The sequence below is a fragment of the Chinchilla lanigera genome, unplaced genomic scaffold, assembly GCF_000276665.1.
Source record: "Chinchilla lanigera isolate Chin_1 unplaced genomic scaffold, ChiLan1.0 scaffold00019, whole genome shotgun sequence".
Classification (NCBI taxonomy): Eukaryota; Metazoa; Chordata; class Mammalia; order Rodentia; family Chinchillidae; genus Chinchilla; species Chinchilla lanigera.
Window position 1 is genome coordinate 19,387,783 of NW_004955420.1, and position 26,762 is coordinate 19,414,544.

The window sequence follows — 26,762 nt, forward strand, 5'->3', positions numbered from 1 at the left end:
GAGGGGGAAGAGGGGGAGGAGGAGAAGATCCAAACAGCAAGGGATCAGTTTCCTGGGTGGATTGGGACATCTTCCCCTTGGCATTATGAATAGAGTTGAAATTTCAATATGCCCTTAGCAGGATCAGGTAAATATTATAGAAGAAAAAATACAAAATACATAATGTGTGTAGTCCCATGACTTAGAGATAAGGCATTCCTGTTTCTGTTAAGAATCTAAACTTGTTGCCAGGGATGATGGCATACACTTGTAATCCCTAGCACTCAGAGGCTGATGGAGAAGGTTTGCCATGAGTTTGAGGACAGCCTGGACTACACAGTGAATTCAACACCAACCTGGACCACGTAGAGAGACCCTGTCACAGAAAAAAAACATCTAAACTTGTTAAAAGCCAAAGGAATAGAAGAGGCATGATATTATGGATCACAGACATAATGACAAGGTAGGTTGGATCTCAAAACCTAAGAAGAAAGAAGAGTCAAAAACAAAAAGAGTCAAAAATAAATGACATAACTGGTAGTCTCAGAACATGCGCTGGTGAAAGGAATGTCTCCTCCATAAATGATGTTGGGAAAACGTATAGGTATTCACATGCAAAAACAAAGAAACTAGACCCCTTATCCTCCACCATATATAAAAATTAAGTCAAAATGAATAAAAGATTTAAATGTAACAACAGACGCTGTGAGACATTAGGAAAACATAAGGAAAATGCTTCAGGACATTGATCCAGGCAAAGCTGTATGGGATGTGATCCTCAAAGCACAAGAAACAAAAGAAAAACTGGCACTAAAAATCTTCTGTGCAACAGAGGAAATAACAGAATGAAAAGAAACGTACAGAAAAGGAAAAAGTGTTTGTAAATTACTCCTCTGAGAAGAGATTAATTTTCAGAACATATAAAGAACGCAAACAACCCAACTGCAAAAAAGAAAAAAAAAAACTGAGTGAATAACTTAAATAGACATTTGTCAAAGGAGGATATCCACATGGCCAACAAGTATGAGAAAAATTCCCAACATCATGAATTATCAGGGAAATGCAAATCAAAACCACAATAAAGTATCATCTTACCACAGTTTTGTCAAGAAGACAAAAAATAAAATATACTGGAAGGCTTGTGGAGAAAAAGGAATTCTAGACAGTTGGTGGATATGTAAACTGATATAGCCATTATAAAAAAAAAAAATATGGAGTTACCTAACAGTAAAAAATGTAGAAAAGGAACTATCAAAATGATCCATAGTAGGTACATATCCAAAGAAATTTAAACAAATATGTTAAAAATATATCTGCACTCACACGTTTATTACAGCAATCTTCATAGGAGCCAAGATGTGGAATCAAACATTCGCCAGATGAATGGCCAAAGAAAATGTGGCATATGTACACAATGATATAATACCCAGCCACTGGAAAACAATTAAATTCTGCATTGCAACAGCACAGATCGAACTGGAACAATTTCTGTCATGTGAAATAAGTCAGACACAGAAAGATGGATGCCACAGATTCACCCTTACATGTAGAAGCTGAAAGGTTGATCTCATAAAAATAGAGAATGGAACAATGGCTCCCAGATCCTAGAAGGTATGGACAAAAGTGACCTGGAGAGGAAATGGTTAACAGAGTTGCACAGTTACATAAGTATGATTGACAACAATTCACTGAATATGTGAAGACAGCTAGGAGGATTTTGGATGCTCCTAATACACACACACACACACGCACACACACACACGCGCGCGCACACACACAATAACTATCATAGATGGCAGAAATGCAAATTACTCTGAAATGATGATAACACATTGTATAGAAATATTGAAATGTTGCACTGTACCCCATATATACATTTATATATGCTATTAACTAAAAAAATATATATAAGTACTTACCTATGTGCATTTTATATACTCATTTTATATCATTAATTTTATATAATTATATATGGACACACACATCTTAGATTTAGGCAAGGATTGAAGCCAGGGCCTTCTACAGGTTGGGCAAAAATTCTATCATTGAGTTCAATCTCCAATCCCCCCAGAAAATATTTTTGCAAAAAGAAACAGGTGCAAAAAGAAGAGCAGGAAATAAAATCAAAGTACCCAAAAGAGGTTGGTCCAACTAAAGAGGACTCCTAAGCAGCCAGCTACAATGCACTGCCTTTTTTATTTTAATTTTTAGTTTTTCATTTTTATTAGTATATGTTTGCAGTACATAATGACAGCATTCACTGTAGGGAATTGGTCCACGTACATAACACATCTGATACTGGAAAAATAAGAGGGCAGGGGGGTAAAGGGGAAGGAAAAAATGCACTTCTCACAGGCTACTTGTATTCAAAAAGAGCCTTGTTCATGTATATTCACCTTAATTTCAGAGGTGACTTTGGAGTTTAGGATTAAGGGCTGAGCATGGTGACTCATGCCTGTAATCTCAGCATTCCAGGTGCTGAGGCAGGAGAATTGACATGAGTTCAAGGCCAGGGAGTTCTACTCAGTGGGTTCAAGGCCTGCCTCATCTATATCGCGAAGTCTGATCTCAATGAAAACCAGGCTGGGAGCAAGGTGTGTTACAGAATCAGGAGTGACAGAGCATGAAAGAGATTTAATGAGTGAATAAATATACAATGACCAAACAGGGCTTCTTCTAAGGGCATGGAAAAGCCCATCTAGACAAGAGAAGGGAAAAGCCAGCTGTGGTCTCATCTGACTATATGAACTATCTGTATTACAGGACACGGTAACTTTTTCCTTCAGAAATTGGAGCAGTGCCCACAAAACCAATCTCCCCTCAATGCCAACCATTTTCCACTCACGACTGGAAAGGGAGGGGGTAGAAATACAGGCATGAAGCATTTTCTAATACCCTGAAGAGAGGAATGGGTAGAAATTATCAAAAGTCCTTTTCTTATCTGTTGTTTATCTTTTCAAATAAATGTCACTGAGGGAGAAGGACAGGACTCTACCACCCCTCAACAACAATAAAAATAAATGATAAACCCTCAAAAAAACTGTCAAGCATCTCAGCTGTCAATATTGAGTGAGCAGACACTAGCCTGACTTTTTGTCATGCGGCAAGCGAGAACTTTCTGAGAAGAAGAATGAACAGGAGGTGGTGGGGATCAGTCAGCCAAACCAGAAGCTCAGACCCCAAATGCTATCTATTTTTAAAGCAATTTACAGAATCAAACTATCTGCCCTTGAACAACACATGATATATTGCTTGGCTTACAGCTGAAGAATAGGGAGCGATCATCACTGATAGCAGTAAGGAAATTCAGGGAATGTCAAGAATACATTTCTTGTGGATGACAAGACTTCAAACTCTTACAATTTCCACAGGCCACTCTTGAAGAGAGCTGCAGAGAAACTGTACCACCTTTTAAAAAGGTGAACAGAAGGTTAAGATCTGAAACCAGGGCATAAGAAGAGCACCTGTTGTTTGTAGAAGAGAAAACTCCAGGGAGATGAGTGCGTGGTAGAGCCCAGCCCTATTCTTCCAGCCCCAGTCCCTCACTGCTGTGTCTGGTTCACTCCCACATTACATTCCATGCTAGGAACCCAACAAAGATACGTTATATAAGCAAATAAAAGTCCACAAAACAGCTCTGGTCTTCCTACCCCTTCAAGATGGTAGATTCTGTCTCACCTTCCAGTCCCTGTGCAGAGATTATTTTCTCTGCTTGAATATTCCTCCTTACCACTTTAACTTGTCCTAGAACTCTCCCAACCTACATCTTCCTTGCACACCCACATCGAATGAGCATCAACAGATCAGCTGCATAGCACTATTAAACACTATTGCTCTTCCACTTTTTCTTCACAGCCCTTGCCGTGGTTTATAATTGCATATTTGTTTGACTGTCTGATCAATACCTATGTTCTCAACTAGATTAGAGGCTTCAAGAAACCAAAGGCCAAGTTCATTTTGCTCATGGCTGGGCTCCTGTACCCTTGGACAAGTTCCTAGTATGGGCTGTTACACAATAAATATGGAAAAATATCAGCAAACCGAAAAAGCACCCTTCTGGAGCAACAGAAAAATACCTGCCCTAGCAACACCATATTTGCAAGACACTCTATTCCTATCCACAAAACATACTGAGTAGATCCTAGGACTCTTTATGACCAAAATCATACCAAACCATTTAATCAGAAATGGACACTTTGCCTTTATGAGACAAGTCACTTTTCTCCCTAGTACTTTTGAGAAACTGAGTCAGCTTATTATAATATGCAACAAAAGCAGAAGTGAGAACCTACTACCCCGTTGATCGTATTAGCAAGAATTATTAATTCATACAACATCATGTGCTGGGAGCAAAACCAAGAATACTAATGCTTTATTAGGGGAATGGATCCTAATACAGCCTTTATATAATTTGACAGGACCTGAAAGATCTAGTGTGTGAATGCACTATGACCAAGCACAGGATCCCTAGCCACAACCCTGCGATAACTTCTCCCAGTCCTCAAGTCCTTGTACAGAAAGATCAGGACAGACAAGGTTATGTGAGCAAAGCTCACTACCTCATCTACCTCCTGTTGAGGGACTTCACTGGAAAATAAAGCACTGACATACTACAGAGACACACTCTGGATCTGAAGTGTTGGAAGCAGCGAACTTCTGGACAGTCTGCACTGTGACTAGATCTCTACAAGACTATGTTAATTATATAGACCACGCAAATTAATACACCTGAAGAAAGTTATTCCTAATAGTAGAGTAGGGATTCCCATTCTGTAGGCCTATTGGAGTTTCTCCAGGGGCCCTGATCTTTCTGTGCTCATTGAACATTATCTGTGTATGTGATATAATACAATTATGTATGTTTTTATCTGTAAAAACATATTCACACTAATGCCTGAGAGCCATTCAAATTAAACGAAATAACTCACACAAATAATATCTGATACAACACAATCCTGTTATCTAAATCCTGTTAATGTTATCTAAATACCATATTTAAATGACACAAACATTAATTACGACAACAAAAAAACAGAGGTTAGGGGCTGGGGATTTAGCTCAGCAGCAAAAGCGCCTGCCTGTCAAGTGCAAGGTCATGAGTTCGGTTCCCGGTACCGGAGAAAAACCAAAAAAACAAACAAACAAACAAAAAAAAAAACAGAGGTTAAAAAAAATAGGACCAGATGTACAACCATATAGGGCAATATTTATGCAAAAGAGCAAGAGTGAGATGTACAGAGTCAGACTGCCTAATTTTAACTCTGGCCCAGCTTGTAATTCATCAGCTGAAGTTCTCTTAGCCTCAATTTTCCCATCTATACAACACAGAAGGAAGTCAGGGATATAGCTCAGCGGTACAAGCACCTGCCTGGCAAGCACAAGGTCCTGAGTTTGATTCCCAGTACAAAAAAAAAAAAGAAAGGTTCAAGTCCCTGCCTCATAAGAGTCTGTTAGGAGGATTACAGTACTTGAATGCATTCAAGAATTTGGAACACAGCTTAGCATATGGGATGTGGCTGGTAAATGTTAGGTATGATTATTATGCTAATGAAAATAATTCTATGCATTTCTAAAGATTCCTGTGTATATATAAAGACTATTCTGAATGCTAAGAAGAAATATGTGGGAAAGAAGGGAAATTGGAATAAGGAATCAAGATAAGGTAAAAAAAAAAAAAAAAGAAATAAAAAACAAAGGGAGAGAAAGCACATGGAACTAATTCAGCCCAATGGATCTGGTGAATAGAACAGAGATCAGAGATCCTCACAGAATTAAGTGGATGCAAGGGTAACAGAGAATAGGCCTGGAGCTCCTGGGTCAAAGGACTCCAGCGCTACTGACTCCTACTTTTCTTGCTGTCAGTCTTCATTCAGATTTCCTAACATACAATAAACCGTTCTTCACTGGACTAAAGTGAAGTCAGTTTTTATTTTTTGTTACCTTGTAATCTTTGACTAAGAAAAGTCTTCAAGTGGAAGCAAGTTAGACTTGTTCTGTGTTATGCTCTCAGAAGGCATAATATTTAGGAAGACAGAATCCAATGTAAAAAGACATGTTTCCAACACTGGGTTCTGCCTGACAAATAAACAGGCTGCAGGGAGTCATGAGTCACTTATCACTTTAAATGTGCAAACTCGGTTTATACAACCATGATCCAGGATGCAAGCTCTACATTGGAGGCTGAACAAATTAACTCCAAGGTTCTGCAGAAAGACATCTCTAGGATTCACTGAGATTTTTATGAATATGAAAAGTCTGGTATATTAAGAAATACTGCAAAATGCATTTTTAAGCAACTGTTGGAGGCAACGATTACCACTATCATAAAGACACTGCTTCCCATTTCTAACACATACCACAAAAATTTCAAAAGGTAAGATCTGTCCATAGTGTGTCTCATAAGTCTGCTGAATGTCTCAGGAAAAACTAACAGAAATCATTTTCTTATTTGGAGACATAGTTAGTTAGCGCTATCTCAGTACCAAATATTAGATAAACCTGCCATGCTTCCTAAATAAATTAACACTTATAGACTCATCTATTCTGTGTCAGCTTTCACAGATGTCATCTCAAGTAACCCTCCTAAGAAGCCAAGGAAATGAGACTATTATTCCCACCATAAAGACCAACTGAAATAAAATTCGAAAGGAAAGAGTTTGCCCAAATTCCCAAATCTCATCAAGACAGGATCATAAGTGAACCCCGGACATTTGCCAACGAGCCCTATAATCTTTTTATAACATACCATAAGTGCCTCTGATGAACACATCCCATATTATAAAGTAGAAGGCCCTTTAAAGCCAAATCCTAGGACATTCTCCTTGGGACTCTATGGTTCCAGTAATACATATTCTTTTTATCTTGAGTCAGCGTGCAATCCAAACCTGCTGAAAACACTGAACAGTTTGAGCATGGAGCAATCTCCAGTTCATGTTCTTCTGTGGCTCAGACTTCACTAATTCTCTCAGAACCAGGGTTGAAAACTTGATACAATCCAGTGAGAGCAAGGGTAATAAATGCAGTAGAAACAGCAGTCACTCTAAAACAAGAGAAGTGCATTCTTGCCCCTACTCTACTACCATATGGCTATGGGAAACTGGGAATGTCATTTTTGCCTTGGATCTTTCTTTCTCTGTACCTCCACAGAATCAAATGGGAAGCTCTATAAAGTACTCATGTGCAATTATATTGCAGAGCAACTGAAACTACAGTCTCTGGAAAGTGAGGCCTTAGCATTTGTATTTTTATAAAAGCTCCACTGAGATATAGGGTTGATAGCACAGATCATCTGTGAGAACTGTCTCAAGAAATTCTTAAGTTCTCTACCCAAAAGATTCAAAGACTTGGGCCACTCAGCACACAATTCCATGGTAGAGTTTCTGACGAGATTGGCAACACACAGGGTATTATGATCATTGATTTCTGAAGCCTCAAATGTTTCAGAAAATCCTTCTGAGTAAAATAATCACCAAGGGAGAGACAACTCTCTTCTTCCATCAGCCCTGTAGTCAACAGCACCTGCTTTTTAGAAAGCAACCATGAAAATGGGGTCCCAGCTCTATAGTGAAAACATTTCTAGAAAGCTTAGGAGTGCAAATCAAGGATGAAAAGGACATGGATTTTAAAGGAAAAAAAAAGCAAAAACAAACATGAAATCAGTCAGTCTGGTCATCCTCTACCCAACATTACTGCTTGGCCATAAAGAGAGCAAAAAAGGAGACTAAAGGGCTTGGAAGAAGTCAGAATAAGAGGCCAGGCTTGGAGAAGAGCGAGCAAGACAATGGCTTCTGAAAAACAGCTGCTGACAAATCTTGGAATGAGCACAGCACTGGATCAGTAGTGAGAAATTCAGGAAGCTCAGGAAAATGAGGTTAGAAAAGCCGAGTGGGGCTAGGTTTTCTAAAAATAAAACAAGCAGCAACAACAAAAATGAGAACCCACAGAATGTTTTCAGATGGTATTGTAACACCAATCACTTCAGAAGCTGAAGACAGAGAAGTTAAATGTCACGAACAGTAACCAACAGATTATAAAGATGCTTCTGAAGGAAAAAGTGATTTCATGATGTTTCCGACTCTGACAGTCCCATTAGCGCAGTCTGGAAAGCAGCAGAAAGGGACATGTTTAAGAAAAACTGAAAGCCACCTGCTACTTTCACGGGTTCGTAAAGGCCTTGTGAGAGTTGAGTAGCTGTGTGCTTAATTCAAATGACAGACAATGCCAGCACGGGTTCGGAAGTGAGCTGTTTCTAGTCATGTCAGGGGTACCCTGCAAGTCCTTTAAAGCTAAGCGCTGTGGACAAGACATTCCTAGAATTATTAAGCACAGAACACATGTGCAAGGCCACTGCCCCTGAGGTGATGGTGAGAAGGCAGTTTGCCTGAAAAACAACAGCATTAGGTTATAAAAGTGGCAGACAACTCCTTCTCCCTGCTACGTGGGACATGGAAGAAGTAAATGAAAAAATTCATTATGAGAAGCCTTTAAGGAAGATGGAATCCATAGCAAATTATATTTACTCTTTAGCACAGACAACTGGGAATTCTTTATCTCCTTAACTTGCTGTGTGTTTGCGTATGTATGCATATGCACACACACGATTCCATAATTTGTCACTATTTAAGCCATTTTATATCTATTTCTTTATAGTCTATCATTCTCTCTCTTCATATTAAAAAATTGAGGAATTCAAAGATTTTGTCCCTTGCTTATTCAGATACTTAAAATTTTTTCTGGCGTGTTGCTGATTCTCAAACATTGAATGAACGAATGAATGAATTTTTCTTGTATTACTGAAGTTTTGATTTTTTCTCTTCTTTCTTAAAATCATGAGGATATTCCAGTTCAGGTGTGCCATATATTTTCCTGTTTAATACACAATTAAAGAGGCAAAGACAACTTTTTGCTTGCAAATTTAGAATTTCAATGCCTAGCTAAAGTGACAAGTCTGTGAGGTCCATAAGAGTGTTTTAATTTCTCAAACTTTACCAGTACACTTCTCATCCTTTTAACACATGCATGAATAGATTCAAACGAATACACACAATAGGTTATTTGTATTTTTAGAAGAAGAATACAGCTCAACCATAACAATGCCGAGCAGAACGAAAATATGTCATCCCTGTGGTTTAATGTATTGAAATTATGTAGTTGTTCTCTTCACAAAAAGTGAAAAATGTCTGAACTCAAAAGATGAAATTTCCAGGTTGGAACATTTTAATGAAGGGAGGAATAACACAGACTCTGAGCAGGTCTGAGGCAGATTCAAAAGGCATATTTGAAAATTATGCTCTGTATTTGCAGAGTGAAGTATCTCTCCTTAGAGCACATCCTTTATACACATGGTGACAAAATTAAGGGCAGCCCCATCCTCTGCCGAATGAGAGAGCTTATTAAAAGTGCTACCGTGAACTATGTCTCTTTGTTCCCTGGAGAAGAGCTAGGCCATGAAAAATACTTTGTTCATGAATCATATTTAGCTTGCAAATGTAAAATTTTAAGTCAGTAAGACTGAGCAATTCATGTTCTGATGGTAACAGAGTTCTCTGCTGCCATGCCCATGGTAGAGCTATAACAGGAATACTTGTTTCCATCTTAAGGATTGAAGAGACTTGATCAACTCTCTGACCTGGCATTGCTAATTAGGAATGTCCACAAAAGAAGTTCAAAGCTTCTGTAGTCAAAGGTGTGTACAGATCCTCCTTCCATTTGCTCTTAGCCGGAGTGTGAGAGAGTCACAATTTTGTACTTCTTCAGCACTTCAACTTACACTACTCTTTTACCTACGCCACCTTCTGAATTGAAGAAAATGCAGACTGAGATTCTCCATCTATATTTGATAAATGAGAAATGGGAGTCAGTAAGATATGTGACCTCTTCTGTCTCATGGACCCCGCGAGTGATAAAGTCAGGCTCAGAAGCTGTCTGGCTCTGTGATTTTTCACTGTACAATATAGCCTTAAATTGCAGCTACGCAAAGTAGGCAAGTTCAAAGTAGGAATTGCTTGCGCTATTTGGGTCACAAACAGAACTTGGCATTTTTATTCTTGCAGCTAGTGAAAAATGAAAGAACCATTAAGTGCAGCCCAAGTACACAAATGGTTTCTTCTTTTTGCAAGTATTATGTGTTCTTTTGTGTGCAGGAATCAACCCTAAAAACACGTATGAAGACAAAGTTCAAGAAATGAAAATTAAGTTCTGAGAGGAAAGATCATGAATAGGAGAAGAACTTCACTACCTTGGCTTTTGGCCTCTGTCCTGCCTTTGAAACAAATGGAAAATTTGTATTGCTGGGAGTGCTTTTAAAAAATCTCCAAAATGGTTTTCCAATTAGACCCATAGACTTCAATGTGTTCTAAAGCAAAGAGATTCTGAACCTAATCAGAGCTCCTCTGGCTTCAGCCGAGTCTTTCTCTTTACAAAGTCAGGTAACAGTCTCAGGACAAAATCAAACAACTTGATAGGATAGCTATCAAAATAAAGGGCTATATAAAAATGTATACAGTGAGTTTCACTCTTAAATCTGAAAAATTCTGCACAATAAAGTTTGAGCTTTTGGCCACATAACAATCTAAACATGACATGCAAGAAAAGAAAAGAAAAAAGAAGAGAAAAGAAGACAAAAAGAACAGACAAAAAGAAAAGAAAAAGGACAAAAAAGAAAAGAAAAGAAAAAACCTACATCAGGAAAAATCAAGGTGCTACCACATCTGGTTTCATGTTGCAGATTTTAGAAAATCTGCCACTGTCCAGGCTACTGATCCACCACATCAACAGGTACATGGTGTTAATTTCTACAATAAGCGTCCAGTACCTAAGTATCTAATTCTGGCAAGAGTGACACAGCAAAGATAAAGGGATAGTGGTGGAATGGACAATTGTGAGAAAAGATTAAAGACGTAATAATTCATGAGAAAAGAGAAATGAACATAACTGCACACCCTCCCCGAGGATGGACCAGCCCTTATAACTCCCACTGTCCCTGGATTATGACCAGAGATTCATTTGCATTTATCTGTTCGGTAAACATAGTGTTCTTCCTAACATTATTCCCATCCATGCGAAAATGGACTTCAGTGAAGATCACATGCAATACATCTCCAGGAAATCTGGCCTAATGTCCTTGACCAGAAAAGTAGTATCTTATCTCTTTCTGCTGCTCCTAACAGGCATTGCCTAGAGCTTTGTTATGAGTCATTTCCCATATTTTAAATGCTCCCCCCATGAAATTATTAGTTTGATTTTAATAACAAACATCAAATCTTATTTACCTCTATGAACTCCATGTCAGCAGTATCGGTGACTGGGACAAAGGAAATTTTCAGTAACATTAGTTAAATTCAAATACTTAAAACCCTCCTTCTAAAACTGGCTAGCATTCTGGATTGTATTCTTTCCAGCTGACTCAATAATCTGTTCATTCACTCATTCAACGGTAATTACTAAGCACCTCTTTCCTGCTATGCATTGTGTTAGCCCCCTAACATATCTGGGTACAAACTGTGGAGTTTACAGTACAGTCCAGCAGTCTGTGATCAAATAGTTGCACATATACGCAGTTAGAAACTATGACAAGCACTACAATGGATAAATTTAGAGGGATCTGAGGATATTCCACTCAAGTGTACATTTTCCTTTCCAGGTACTATGTATGAGAGCACAGACAGCTCAGATAATGATTCCTATGAAGTCCCCTAACCAACGATGAATGCAGATCCACTGCAGTTTTGATTTTGTTAGGAACTTAAGCATTAAAAAAAAAGTGAATGTTCAACTCTAACCTCCATCCCTGCTTCCAAATTACATCCTGATGGTAGGCTGTGACACACTGACACATACACACTGGGGGCTGGAGGATATGAATCTACCACTGTGAAAGGTTATACCTGCCCTAGGACCTTGAAAATCTGGATTTATTCTTTGATCACACTAATTGGTGACTCCCTACTTACCCACCTGTTAAACAGAGTTCATGACCATAGCAATGTCAATTCAACGGGATCAGTGTGCAATAACAGAGTGAGCATGTGGTATGAACACATTTTGTAAAGTTTATGTTGTTTGTGCACATAAATACGTCAGCTCAAGTGTCTCACATGCATAGATGCATGTACATATAGAAAAAGGGCACTAGACATCTCTTACATTTTAATCACACTAATTTTTCACTTGCTCTGCTACCCTCTTTTAGGCAAAGTTTTCTGTGCTAAAGGAGGACGGAAGGGAGAGAGAGGTAAGGAGATATAAAGGCTGCACTGCTTGAATCCTTACTCCCAGAATTTAAAAAAAGACTGTAGTTATACCCCAAAGGTCAAGTGGGGCCACTAAATGATGACACTAATTAACATAACCTCTAGTAAAACTGGTGTCAGCAGTAAGTACTGGGGAAAGTTCTGAGACTCTAATGAGACCATGAATTGACATGTAAGAGAAATGGCAGTGTAATTTTTACTTAGTGCTTCGTCAGCAATCACAAGAGTAAGAGACATATACAATTGAAACAGCATATTTACATCTGGTTGCCTATATAAAGAAAGTTGATGTGAAGTCCGAGACTGTGTGTCTCTTCTCTATCAATCATATAGGACAATAAGAAAATCCTAGAAGGAAATGCTACTGTTTTTTCAGTAGCAGTAAGATCATTTATTAATGATAACATTTAGTAAGTGCTTACTTAGTACCAGGCACTATTAAAAGAATTTTAAATATAATACCTAACCTTCACAACAATCTAGGAAGCAGGAACTTTTATTATCCTTTACTCTACAGAAGAGGACAATGTGGTCCAGAGAAGATCACTAACTAGTGTAGGATCACACAGCTAGCACTTACTAAACACTGAACAGGTACAATTTATCCAGCAATATGCTAGAGATGAAGAAGGGTAGGGAAGGGGAAATGTCAAATGGAAACAGCCCTGATCCAGAGATGAGTCACACACTGGTTCTGCCCAACGAACTTGGAGAGAAGCTAAGACAGGAACATAAATTACTATAATCCAAGATAGAAAAATTTAATTACCACATAAAATGCACACTTCAGCACAAGCTCTGCGTTTATGTGAAAGTGTGGTATGGGGTGGTGGCAGATAAAATGAATTCTAGGCAGAATAAACTACAGAATTAAGTTGAAGAATCTTGCTCTGCACCACTTGGCATAAGTCAGTTGGGGTTTGATTCCCTTAGGACAAGCCCACAGCCTCTTGTTCACTGAAATTTGCTTTCTCTGTGGTTCATGCTATAATAAAGTTCACAATAAGTGGACTGGAACCTTCCCATGGGGAGCCCTGTGTCAGTGTTGTATTCTCAGGGCTGAGGATGGTATCTAGTGCACACTGGAGTTAGGTAATGAATGAATTAATGTTCATTAAGTAAAATGTGAGTAAAAGAATGAATATAAGAACACGAAACCAGGTGTATATCATTAAGAAGCAAAGGTTATACTGCACTTCCTGGGCTCCATGTCCTGGGCTGCTAAAACCCTTGCCTTAGAGTATAACTTTGCAAATGTGGGGTGAAGGGACTTTTGCTAGACAGCAGGTGGGAGGTCTCTTAACCAAGACCACACTAGTAACCTACCTGGTCGATGATTTCAAGAATAGCAAGAGGCAAAACATAAACTATTGCTTTGTTCCCCACCGTGGCAGTTAGGACAGAGTAAACCACAAATGCCATATTTTCTAGAACCTTCTGAAGAACTATAAAGCAACCCATTTGCAGAAGTTTTGATTTTGCGCATGGGGGCTGTTTTGTGAGATTGAGGAAGCGAACGATGGTTGACTTCCTGGCGTGAGTCAAGGCTGTAACCCCCCTTGACTGTATTAATAGAACAAGGGGAAAATTTCCAGGAAACATCAATTACCACAGCTACCAAAATAGAAAAGGTGCTGGTGACTTAATCACCAATTGGCAGAGGGGATGGAGGTGAGGGGTGGGGGAGGAGGCTACTCCCCTATCTCTATCAGGAAAGGAAAACAACAAATCAAAAAAAAAAAAAATACAGTTTGAAAAGAGTTGACAGCATCCTTTCATAGCCTGCAGAGTTATTTTTAATCATATACTAAGATTTCACTGTACCAGAATGACCATATATAAATGCCCTCGGTTCAGTGTAGTTGACTCAAACTTCTGAAGACACAATTAGACTTCTCAGGAAGACATTTTCATGAAGTGATCCATTCATTCATTCCTAAAAACCTTACCTTAATAGGCATTCAGTGGGCACCCACTATGTATTAGATGCGTATTTCCTAAGAAACAAAGAGCTAAGTAAAAAAGGCAACAGCTACAATAAATTTCTGACCTCTGCTCCCTGATGTAATTAATTCTCTTCACTCTGTAGATTCTACTGACATTAGGACAGAGATGTTAGTTCTGTTCTCTAGCCTCAGGAAGTGTAAAGAACCTTATGTTCACTTAATAAATATAAAAAGCTGAGAGACTTTAATCCTGCTCTGAAGCTATGTCTCCATCACCTTAGAAAACGGAAATACTATATAGTTGAAATGTGTGCAAGCCTTCAGGCCAGGTTACCCGGTTTCAAAGCCTATTCCACCACTTAAAAACTACGTAACTTAGAGCAGCTTACTTCACTGCTGGTGCCTCAATTTCCTATGCATCAAATAAAAATTACTGCTACTAGTATTTCATAAGATTATTATGAAAATTAAATAAGACTACATGTGTGCATGTATGTGAAACATGGAATAGTATGTGAGGCATAATTAGTGCTTTAGAAATTTTTACTTTTCTTCTTCTTATTGTCACAATGATGTTAGATTTACTGTTTTTCATTGGCCATAGAAATAGAAGCAGCTCTCCTGTTTGCACAGCTATGGTTCCGATCACATATGTTAACCTACCTCTGTCTGCCTGTGCACTTACTATTCATCAAGGCTCTGTTCTCCTAATCACAGAGAAAATACGTGACCCACCTGTTACAGCTTGTGTCTAGATGTCCCCTCAAAGCCTAATGAAGCCATAGGTGGGGTTTTTTCAGAAGTGGCTGAATCTAGAGTGTGTGATTGATTCATGGTGCTATTCTAAAATTAAGGGTATGAATGATACTTGCTCTAAGGAGCCTGGATAAGATAAAAGGGATAGAAAGATCTGTGGGTGCCCTTGTTGCTTTGATTCCTGCCTGTCCTGGACCTCCATGGTCTAGACTGCTGGAGTTTTCTTACTTTCCCATCCTGATCCCTCTGTCACCCTTTCTGCACCAATAAGCCCTACCACTGCCTCCTGTCTTATGCACATGGTGCCATAATCCTATGGCAGGCAAAGATTCTATTCAAACTGACCATGTCACTGCACAACCACCCCCACACTGTTCCTTGCTGCACACTCTAATCTCATACTGTATTTATCTTCCCAAACTCCAAAACACCACCTGATTCTTTAGGAATCAGGCCACGGAATACACGTTCCATCTCAAATGGAATTCCTACCAAGCTGGAAGACTGGGCCTAGCATCAAGCACTTAATTATTTTCTAATTGGCTCTGCATTTTTTAAATCTCAAACACACACACACACACACACACACACACACACTTTAACCTTTCATATAGCAATTTTAGGTCTTAAATTTTTGTTGTTTATTTCTGCAAGACAATTAATAGTTCTGGACAAATATGGGGCCATAGGTAAATCTATGTTTGAATGAACATTAAATACACATGTCTGATATAAAAATAAACAAGAGTCATTTATGAAATACACACTATTTTTCAAGTAATATTCCCAGACTACTGTTACGATCAGGAGATCTGAAGAATGTGAAATCTGACAATCAATTACTTGGCTCTATGTATTGACTGCACTATATTTATCTTAAATGAATTCATCAGTAGGTAATAGGTGTTAGACTTGTGCATTCACCATGACTTTCAAAGACCCACCTCACCTCCCTTGAGCCAGGAGTCTGGGATCTTGTTGTTCTAGTCCTAGTAAAAGAGCTTTGAGGTGATATCATATCTGGACACCTTACCTTAGTCCCCTATAAAATAGGAAGACTAATGCCTACTATTTAAATATCAAAGAGTGCTGAAGATTAAAAGAAAAAAGACAACTGTGGATGTGTGCTGTGCGTGTAACACACTGTATGATATTAAGGACTTCTATTGGTTCCCATGATTGTTAATACTAGGTTTGGTATAGGAGAGTTCGGTCTGTGGGAATGCTGCTGTAGAAGACATCTGTGCAAGGAAGGAGATCAGGAAATGAACTTAAAGAGAACAGTACATCTGTCTGTCGCAGGACAGCAGAAACATCTTAAAGAACTGGACGGCTGAGTGAGACATGTAAGTAAGTGCCTGATGCCTTCCCAGTGAAAGATAAAAATGGAAGCAAAATTATACACACCCTTTCATTGATTCTGATATTTGTATTCACTTGCCTTAACTAATCTAATAAACAGAAGTCAGTATGGCTCAAAAAATGCTATCAGGAAGAACACTTCCAGTATCCCCTGTAATGTACAGTACTTCCATTGTTTATAAACTGCTGAAAATAATGAAGTAAAATTCAATAAAATCTTGCCTTAAGGAAAAAGAAACACATTCAGGGTTTGTTCTGAAGACACAGGTATTACTTCATATTTCTGCACTTGCTTTCTCATCCCCAGAAGAGGAAAAAATTATAAACATGCTTTATATTGACGTGTGTGTGTCTCCCAGAAGCAGACAGTACTGAACACATATCATTTCATCAAACCTCACCTTATCACTGAGCAGCAAGCAATGCTCTTTATAAGAAGAAAATACAACTACACAATATAGGAGAGTTTAGGAAAGAAAACATGATTCGTCAAATAGGATCAAAAATATAACTCAAAAGAGGCATGAAGACTTCATTCTACACTAATTACAGCACTTACCCTACCCAGAATGTCCTGTGATCATCAACTTCTTCAGGTACAATCCTTTGTTTCCCTGCAGCCAGTTCAAAGGCTTCCTCCACCTATATCAATGGAGCTTCAACCCTATCTTCTCAGTCAGATTAAATTACTCTTTTTTGGGTTTTAAAATTTTTACTACCCTAACTGTAGTGTTTAACAAATTGCATCTTTTATTGAAAGTAGTTTTATATATGTATATGGCACACTCATACAAAACTGAGAGATCTGAAGTTAGGAACTAACAATCATTTATTCCATCTCTTGTGAACATTTGTTCCTGATATACAGCCTTAAAAGAAGTAAGATGTTAATCAACATTCTTCTTCTAGAGCTAAATCTTGGATATGAGATTAGACTAGATGATTTCTAAGTCCTCTACCAGCTGTAAATCCCAAGATGATGGAAGCAGAAGGAATTTATGACTTTCATTCAATCCTATCACTAACCACAATGAGAAAAGCATGGCTCAAAGTAAAACCAAGTCTCCAGAACCCAGGCCCTGGTTCTCAGCAGCACTACGGCACCTTTCTCAACTTGGGAGGACTGAGAGGAATTGCATCAAATTTACTTTCTAAATCCAAGCCAAGACAGAATTGTAGGACTCATCCACTTGACAGATGACAAAAAAAATTTAGCTTGAACAACCATCCTCTGAATGTCAAAGCACTAGCCAAACACTCATCCTAGCGAATGAAGAACTTGTTGTTTGGCACTCTTTTCTTTATTATTATTAGTACATGTTTGCAATTCATGCAGTTTGGGGAGTGGTTACACGTACGTATTGTAGTTTGTGTTTTGTTATTGTTGTATTATAGCTTGTATTATAGCTTGTGTTTTGTTATTGTTGTATTATAGCTTGTGTTTTGTTATTGTTTTGTTATTGTTTAAACCCCTTTTCCTTCCCTTCTCCTCTTCCCTTCTCTGGCTCCCTATCACCTTTCTCATATCTGTTGACAGTATTTGTCTCAGCTTACATTATGGCATAGAGTGTTTACACTGGTGGGAGCTATTAAGGATCCTGCACATAACACATCTTTATTCCTCCCATCCCCTGTCCCTTCTTCACCTCTCACCCTTGTTCGCTTGGACGCCTTCCCTATCGGATGCGATCTGTTCGTTTGTCCTTTTCCATCCATCCTTTCTCATGTTCTTTGTTTACTTCACCTCACTCAAATGAGAGATACCATATGATATTTAAGCATGTGTGTGTCTGATTTATTTCACTTAATATTATATTTTCCAGGCACTCCCATTCTCCTACCAATGCCTCCCACTTGTCATTCTTTACAGCAGGGTAGTACTGCATTTACATACAGTTACCGCATTTTGTTTATCCAGTCGTCTGTTGACGGGTATACAGGCTGCTTCCAGGATTTAGCTGTTATGAAATGTGCTGCTGTAAACACTGGTATGTATGTGGCACTGCAGTATGATAACTTTAGCTTTATGCTCTATGTCTACCTCTATGCTAGACACCTAGCAGAGGAATAGCAGGGTCCTACAGAATTTCTAATCTCAGCACTCTTTTAATAACATCAAAAGGGAAGGCAAGCATTAACCCTAGACTGGTGCTTTTCAAATGATAGGAAGCAGGCTGGGGATATAGCTCAGCGACATAAGCAATTCACTACTGGGTCATAAAATCCTTACGGTGATTAGCCAAAAGAGTTTAAAAAAAATAAAACACAGGGGCTGGGGATTTAGCTCAGCGGCACAGCTCCTGCCTGGCAAGTGCAAGGTCGTGAGTTCGATTCTCAGTACTGGTAAAATAAATAAATAAATAAAATACAAAAGGAAATACTACTTTGCAACATATAAAGTAAAAGTATATACTATTAAATGAATTTTTCCATATTTCCTATATATGCATATATGCAGACATAACTGTCGGTGTAAAATTTATTTCTTACTGTCATTTGTGTAAAAAAAGGTTTGAAAGTCACGACCACAGAGCAAACTCTGCTGTGATCCACATTAACAGCTATGCTGAAGAACCAACTGCTACACACTTAAACAGATTAACAAGCAGAGAGGGCAAAAGTAGGTCTGGTAAGACTAGTAATACCATCCCTGGCTTCACCCTCCCCTTCCTCTGGACAGCAATCCAGATCTCCACTGGGCAGATTAGGCTCATCTATGAAGCCACATTGCCACAGCCACCCCCTACCACCCTTTTCCTCTTGTGTTTTAGACTCCTAAATTCCTGTTTAGCAGACAAGATTTCTTTTGTTCCTGTTCACTCTTTGCCTCTTTCCTGCTTTGTCTGAGACAAGTTTAAAAGAAAATGAGGGGAGGAGAGGGGGCAGGCAATGAAAAAAGATTACAATTTCTTCCCAGATTTTTGTTGACTTATTTCTCCTCTTTTCCTCCCCTCCTTCCTGCTTGCCCTCATCTTCTTTCTTTTCTGTCTTTTTCTTGCTCTCTCCCTCCTCTTCTCCTCCCATCTCTTATCCCTCTCTCTCTTACAAAAGGGGAGACACGAACCAGCCTGTCGGAGCTGTCACATGGAAGAGTCATGTCGCCTGAGCACTTTTGGGAGACTTATAGACTATTTGTCTTTCTACGTCCCTGGCTGAGTGGCTGGGTTTGAGTAATTTTCTCTTTCTCCTGGGGCTGGTTGCTAAGAGACACTCTATTACTTCTCTTTCTCTTATGACCCGATTACTGTGATCAGCAAAGACGGCATGCAGACAGCATCCTGACATGGCTCATACAAGCTCGCTGGGTCTGGTTACAAAATGATGGACTTTCTCAACCTTATCACAACCGTCAAACCAAGATTTCCTAAGTTATTTTTCACACAGGGTCAGAAGATTTCCCCATCTTCCTTTAAAATGGAGGCGGTGATGAATCAACCATATCCATCATAACCACAGATGATACTACTATCAAAATACATTTCAATAAGCCATCCAATCCACCTCCTTAGCCTTAATATTATTTATTTTTGTTCCACAGGTAAATATGCACACCGAAACTTCTTCTCAGTGAACCTCCAGCTGGGATAAGAACAAAGCTAAAAGAGAACCTTTAAATTCCTTCTTGACCAAAGACCTCCAGCCTCTATCATTTTTCTGGTGTACACAGGCAAAGCAAGGATCATACCTGCTTTCTTTCTAATCCCACACAGCTCCAGATAGAATACTTTAGACCCCGAGGTGCTCAAAGGATGTTTGCTGAATGAATACACAAATGAATCCCTTAAGCTCTTCTCATTTTCGAGTTTACCATCCAACCCTCCTACTAGCACGCTTCACAAAAAAGAAAAACTTTACAGGTTCTATTTTTTATGAATTCTATTGACCTCAACAGAGTACAGACTTAAGTACCAGCAAAACCAAAGAACATGTAAGAAAGCACCAAGATTCTGGACCTTCATACAGATTATCATCCCTGGTTGACAATTCGTTGTAATTCTTGGGAGAAAGAGTTAGACATTCATTCATTTATTTAATCTAACATCCTTCCATCACAAGGTGAAATTGTAAGACATTTTATTCTATGACCCTTCTTGCCATGACATAAGTCACATATAATCATCTATAGCACATATACAAAAACTTCGGGCACCCCATATTCCTCCTGTGATAGATGCATAAAGTTTTATTATCAGAACTCTATTCGTTCAGCTTAAGGCTCTGAATTCTATTAAAAATGAAGTCCTCCTGGAAAGGCTCCATTTTGATATCCATTTATCAAAGATTTAGACCTCACCCTTTTAGATAAGCAGTTAGCTACCCAAATATGTATAGATAGATATCTACATGTCCCTATGTGTCCATTTAACAAATATTTCCTGTATAAACCCAGCAGAATAATCACAGACCTTGGATTTAGAGATAGCTGCATTCAAATAAAAGATTCATTATTTTTTTGTTACAAGACTGTGGGTAACATATTTATTATTTTCCTGAACCTCAATTTCATTATCTGAAAAAGAATGTTAGTTGAAATTTCAATAATGCCATAAAATGGTCTACCAGGTATCTATTATACAGTAGGAACAAATTAAATGTTAGTTCCCCCATAAACTGCATGTCCTTCCAAGCAGGAATTTATCCTTTGCTCAGGGAAGAGTATCATTGTTTAGATCTAACCTGTCCCTCAGAAGTCTCCTGTGGTCAAAGGTGGAACTCTGGGAAGGTGTTAGGACCATGGGGCACTGCTAATCCATGGATGATTTAATAGCTAAATTGCTATTAGGAGGCAGGACCTGGCGGGAGGAGGTGAGTCATTTGGGGAGAGATTTGGAAGGGTCTATTCTTGTTCCCAGCCCCTCTTCCTCTCTCTCCCTCTCCTTCCTCCCTCCCCCCTCTCCATCTCCCTCCCTCTCCCCTCCCCCCCTCTGTTCTTGTTGCTTCCTGTCTGCCATGGCTTGAGCAGCATCCCTCTACAACGCCCTCCTGTCATGGCATTCCTGCTGTGGAGCTAACTGATCACATACTAAAACTTATAAAAGCCTGAAGTGAAAAATGCCTTCCCTCCTTTAAGTTGTATATGTTAGGTACATTGTCCAGTGATGCAAAAGTGACTGATACAGCGGGAAAGAGGATGTGAGGATATGAACCTCGGATGGGAGAGTTGAGAGAGCCAGCATCTGCAGAGGGAAATGCTGAGGGCGTACAGAAAGGACACTCCATAGCCCATTTCACAATCTGACTGAATTCACAGAATTTTATGGGAACAATTTTACTACATGCCTTTTATGCAATCTCCATAGCAGAATCATTGTTTCGTACAATTTTAGGGCAGGAAGGAAGTGGAGACATATTGTTCAATCACACTGTTTTACAATTGGGGAAACTGACCCATGAGTCTAGTGACTCACTTGGGCCCAAACTGGGTAGAGAAGCACCTTCCCCATTCAACCACACTTCCCTCTGCTCAGCCCATCTCATGAGCAGTGACTGCCTTTGGGTTGGCTGTCCTTTCCCCCTGCAGGAGCCTGAAGTACAAACAGAATTATGATGTCAGGTCATTTTTTTTTCTTCTCCCCTCTGAGTTGCATATGAACAATTCTGAGATTATGTGCAGAACAAACTTCTGGATGGATCCTAGTTACTAGCTAAGAAACTGGGCTCTTTACAGTGTGTCTGAGAAAGCATCACAGGTGATAGTAAGGTGAAACTTTTGCTCCTAGCTCGCATGGCTCCCAGCTTTGAATGCTGGCCTTTTGTCGTTCTTGGATGACTCCAACTATGCCAGTGATGGTGAACCTTTTAGATCTTTCAGTGCTACAAACCCCCCACTGCAGCACAGTTTCCCCAAGTTCACAACCACTGCACTATGCCCTTCCTTTACTTGCAATGAAATGCCCACTAGCACACATTCTGTTACCATTAAGAGTCCGGGTAGCTGTTCCACAGGATGAAAGTTTCTTGATATTCTCCAAAATGGGTATTGGTTTTATCTAATGTGCATCCTTGACCTTGGGCTAACTGTTTTGCAGCATAGGAGACAATAATTCCAGATAACAATTTCTAAATCTGACTACGTTTTTGCAGTGGTGAATTTGTATGTGGGCCACATTCAACCTAAAGAAAACTGCATCCGATGAATTGTCCTGGAAACTATAAATTCACCATTAGCAAAATATGATACCTAAAAAAGTCCTATGTTTAAGGGAACTGTATGTCTAGTTCTCTGAAAGAATATAATTACTGAGAAGCTAAGAAATCTGAGAGAGCAAATCTTAATAATGAAATTGTTTAATGAATTAAAAGGCAAATTATGAAATAAACACAATCTATAGACCAAAATGGATCTGAATCCAGGGCAGGTATGAGTATAAGTATGAGTAAAGTCGTTAGTGATGGTGTAAAAGTGTTTTCAATTTTAATGACTTGCTTCTATCTGCTAGGCTTTGCGTTATGCCTCTGCCTTCTCCAGTTGGCACAGTGAGATTTCCAGAAGTTTAGGGAGGTGATCACAACTTTGCTTCTGCTCTAGACAGCTATGGATGTTGCATTGCTTGCATCTGCTACTCTGACGGCGTGGGCTTCACATTCCAAACACACCATGAAGTAGATAAGTAGAGAGGAGTGTGATGATGACTGCTGCTCCTTCATCACCTGAATCTTACAGGTTGAGTTTTATGAGTGTTGTTTATTTTTTAAGGTAACACACTGCAACCTGTAGCGCATTCTAACTAGATAGTGGTGGTGTGTAGTACCCAAGTAACAAATCACTGGTATACATGAGGCAGGAAGTATAATGTTTTATTCTGCTTTCTTCAAAACAAAAAGTGAAAGCTCAAGCACTGGAAAACACTTAACCTATGCACAAGGTAGGCCTGAGAAAGCAATTCAAACACAGAAATTTACCACGTAAGTAATTATGATTTTTTTTAATAATCTTAATTTTTCCTTACACCTGCTCCTTCTCAACTCTAGCTCCTACAAATTTGCTTCCTCAAAATTTAGACTCACTCAGATCTAAGAACTCAAACTCATTTATTCAATTATAAACCCTATTTGTCCAAACCAAGCTACTAAATCTAATCACGGGAACTGCTTAACTGCATTCTCTGACTTTCCTGCTCTGTATTATTTTCCATCTAAAGTAAAGAAAATGGTATTTTCAAAAATACATACATCAGAAAAAAAAGAACGGGTAACCATAATGATAGCACAGAGAACAGTCCTCCAAGTGAGTCAGGCAAACTGTGTGCCTGGTACAGAGCTGCTCTGTGGCACTTGCACGTTTGTTTAGGAAAGTTTTCTAGAAGTTTGATATATTCTGTCTACATTCAGTAGCATACTGTCCAGTTCTAGGTCCTGACACACAAAGATTTCCAAGACAGACTGAATTTATAAAGTTTTAGAGACCTTGCAATGCAACTGTCCAGTTTAAGGGAAAGAATTTGAGTCAAAATGGGGACATAACACTATTTTGAAAAGCTTAAAAAAGTCTATACGGACTTCATTCTGCTCTTACAGAAAATGCAAGCTATAAGCGCAGAACTAAGACCAAAGAGAAAACTGGAAAGCAGCAGATATTACAGATGATGTGTTCCATCTTAGCGCCGTAATCAAGGAAAAAAATAAGAATAAAAAACTATGTGTAACAGCATTGACGTACAACAAAGGAGTCCAAGGTCTAAGATGTGTAAGTGAAAGAAAAGATTGGAATTACCTAACTAGATGAAGAAAGATGAGTTTACGAGAGCACGTTCGTCTTGAGATTCCAGAGATCATTAGACTAGCTAGCTCTGCATGGAATAACTGCACTGAACTAGGTGTTTCAGGTTGTTTGGAGTTCCTGTTCTTTTTCTTTCTTTTGTCCTCTTTAACCAGAAAATTCCCTAGGCACAATCTCACCTCTCCTTAAAATGCATTTCATTAATGAGACATTTAGGCAAGCCTGTAGGAGAGACACCCAAGGAGAAGTTGTGGCTTTGGGTATTAAACACAGTTCTAAAGGCGTAAGAACAAAAGACAGGTATATAAAATACTCAAAGGGGGCTGGGGATTTAGCTCAGCGGCACAGCGCCTGCCTGGCAAGTGCAAGGTCGTGAGTTCAATTCCCAGTACCAGAAAAAATAAATAAATAAATAAATAAATAAATAAACAAATAAAATACTCAAAGGCCCACACTGAATGTCTAAGATTTCTAAGACCTATAATAGGGTAACAATAGAGAACAGCTTATTTTTAGTACTTGAAGTTGTTTTTGAAAATCACCATGCCATTCAACCTTTTTTTCCTGCCACATCTTTCCTGTCCCTTGGTAATTACGAGTGATGACTGACCAAGGTATCCCACAGCAAAAGAAAATAGCACCAATGAGGCTAATACAACCTGGGAAGAGAAAGGTCCTCCTCTACCCTTCAGACAGAGGAAGAGAAAGGTAAATGGGGAATAGAAAGGTAAGTTCACTGGTCAAGGTTAGAGTGAAAACTGCTATCAGTCCCAAGAGAAAAATGCAGAAGTTAGGACTCTCAGCATTTATTGTAAACCACTAGTCATTCTCACTTCCCCTGCCAACAGAGATGACTTTTGCCAATGAGGAAAGAACTAGTTTCATAAACAATTATCAGAGTAAGAAATAAGGGTGGGGTCCAAGGGGGCCGTAACCATGGTAGACTGCTTTTAGACTATAAGATACATGTCAGGCTTTAAAAAGAAAAAAAAAAAGGAATTTCTTCCTTTGAATTTTACTGGACTTGTTTACAATAAAGTCAGGACAGCAACTCTTGGTTGTACTGAAGTAGTTCAACCTTTCATTCCAGAATACAAAACACTAAAGAAAATGGAGAGAGATACACTTGACTCAAACAGTTAAATTTCAAAATATAAAAGCTGCCACAACAGCCAATAGAGAGGAGTTCTGCCAAAAACCAAAAGGGGATTTCTTACAGTTATTAATTGCTACATTACCATCATTACCCTTATACAACACAGTAGCATATGGGGAGCATTAAAGTATATTTGCGAAGTGTCTCTGGCCAAGTGGGTGAGGCAATGGCCTCCTGGAATCAAAACTTATTGCTCCTTCAGGCTTGCAGAGCCGCCTTGATTAAACACAACAGCAGGCTCCAGTTGAAGGGACAATTCTTCTTTTTTGAAGGGAGGTAGAACAGAGTAATTGCCAGATGTTTGCAATTTTAGCTATAAAAAGATGGCTGCTTTCCATTCCTGGCTATGTTGGATCTTTTTTCTTTCTACCCAAGCTATTGTGGTTCACTAAACTAGGCCACTTCACTGATGAATCATCATTCGAAACTGCAATAATGGAAGCAGAACAAATATGACATTTTAAATTCACATATAAGAGTAATAAATTAAAATGCGCAGGTAAGAGTTATATGCTAAGCAGCAGAACTGTGCAACAGCCCAAAGAACTTCACTTTAAGAAAAGTTATGCTTGGAATTCCTCTTGGATACTTTCTACCTACAGGGTGAGGTGCACGCAGTCTCATAACCCAGCTTCCATCTCTCCAGCTATAAAATGGAAATAAGTCTCCTTGCTCGTCTCTCTCTCAGCAGAAGGAAACTCCCCTGCCCTACCCATCACTGGGTTCTACCTTGTGCACTCACAGCGCAGATGTGATGTGCAAGTATGTGTTATATGACAATGCAAGAAAACATACATGATAAGTGTAGAAATCATGTATCATAATTGTGTCAACACATCATACACGATATTGTCGATTCATTGTACTTTCCAATCTAGTTCATAGATCCTTTCCTACTACTGCCACCCAATACTGGACTCTCTCTTCAGACAATGCCCTTTAAATATGGTAGGAGTAAAACTAGAAAACCTATTTTTCTTTGTTCTTTTTTTTTTAAAAAATTTAAGCGGCACCAATAAAAGTAGCTTGGGAGAGTAGCCCTTAGGCAGGGAGTCTCACCTTTCTGAATGAATGAATTAAGGATATTTTTGAGGGTCTGGTGATGTTATGAATGCTTTCTCTAAAAAATATGTATATATGTGGGATAAGGTTAAATACAATTTCAAGAGACTGGCTGAATCTTAAGTATGAATCCCAGATGTGAGGTCCCATGATAAGATTACTAACTAAATTAATTTTTGCTATTATATAGCTCATAACATCCGTAAAAATCTCATTTTAGCACTTGAAATTTAAAAATCTTTTAATTAATGAAAATTATTAGCTAATTTTAAATGATGTTCATCTATACTGTTACCTTTAATTACAGTTCAATAATAAAAAGTTACTTCTCAAAGGCATGAAATGTATGAATCCTTTGCATTTCCACATTAAAAAAATTTAAATCATGTAGAGCTCTTCCTGAGCAAGATGTTATAAAAAATTTAAAAATGGACATGTCAACATGTCATAATTGCAGCAATAATAAACATAGCACAAACCAATTCTAAAACGTCAAACAAGAAATGCATTAACATAGTATAAAAAGAGCA

The 26,762-nt window shown here is 38.7% G+C and overlaps 1 protein-coding gene across 1 annotated transcript in view; it reads right to left on the reverse strand.

The window, feature by feature from the left end:
• Nucleotides 1-26,762, reverse strand: part of Lpp (LIM domain containing preferred translocation partner in lipoma) — a 619,705-nt gene that overhangs the window by 373,385 nt on the left and 219,558 nt on the right. The window lies entirely within an intron of this gene.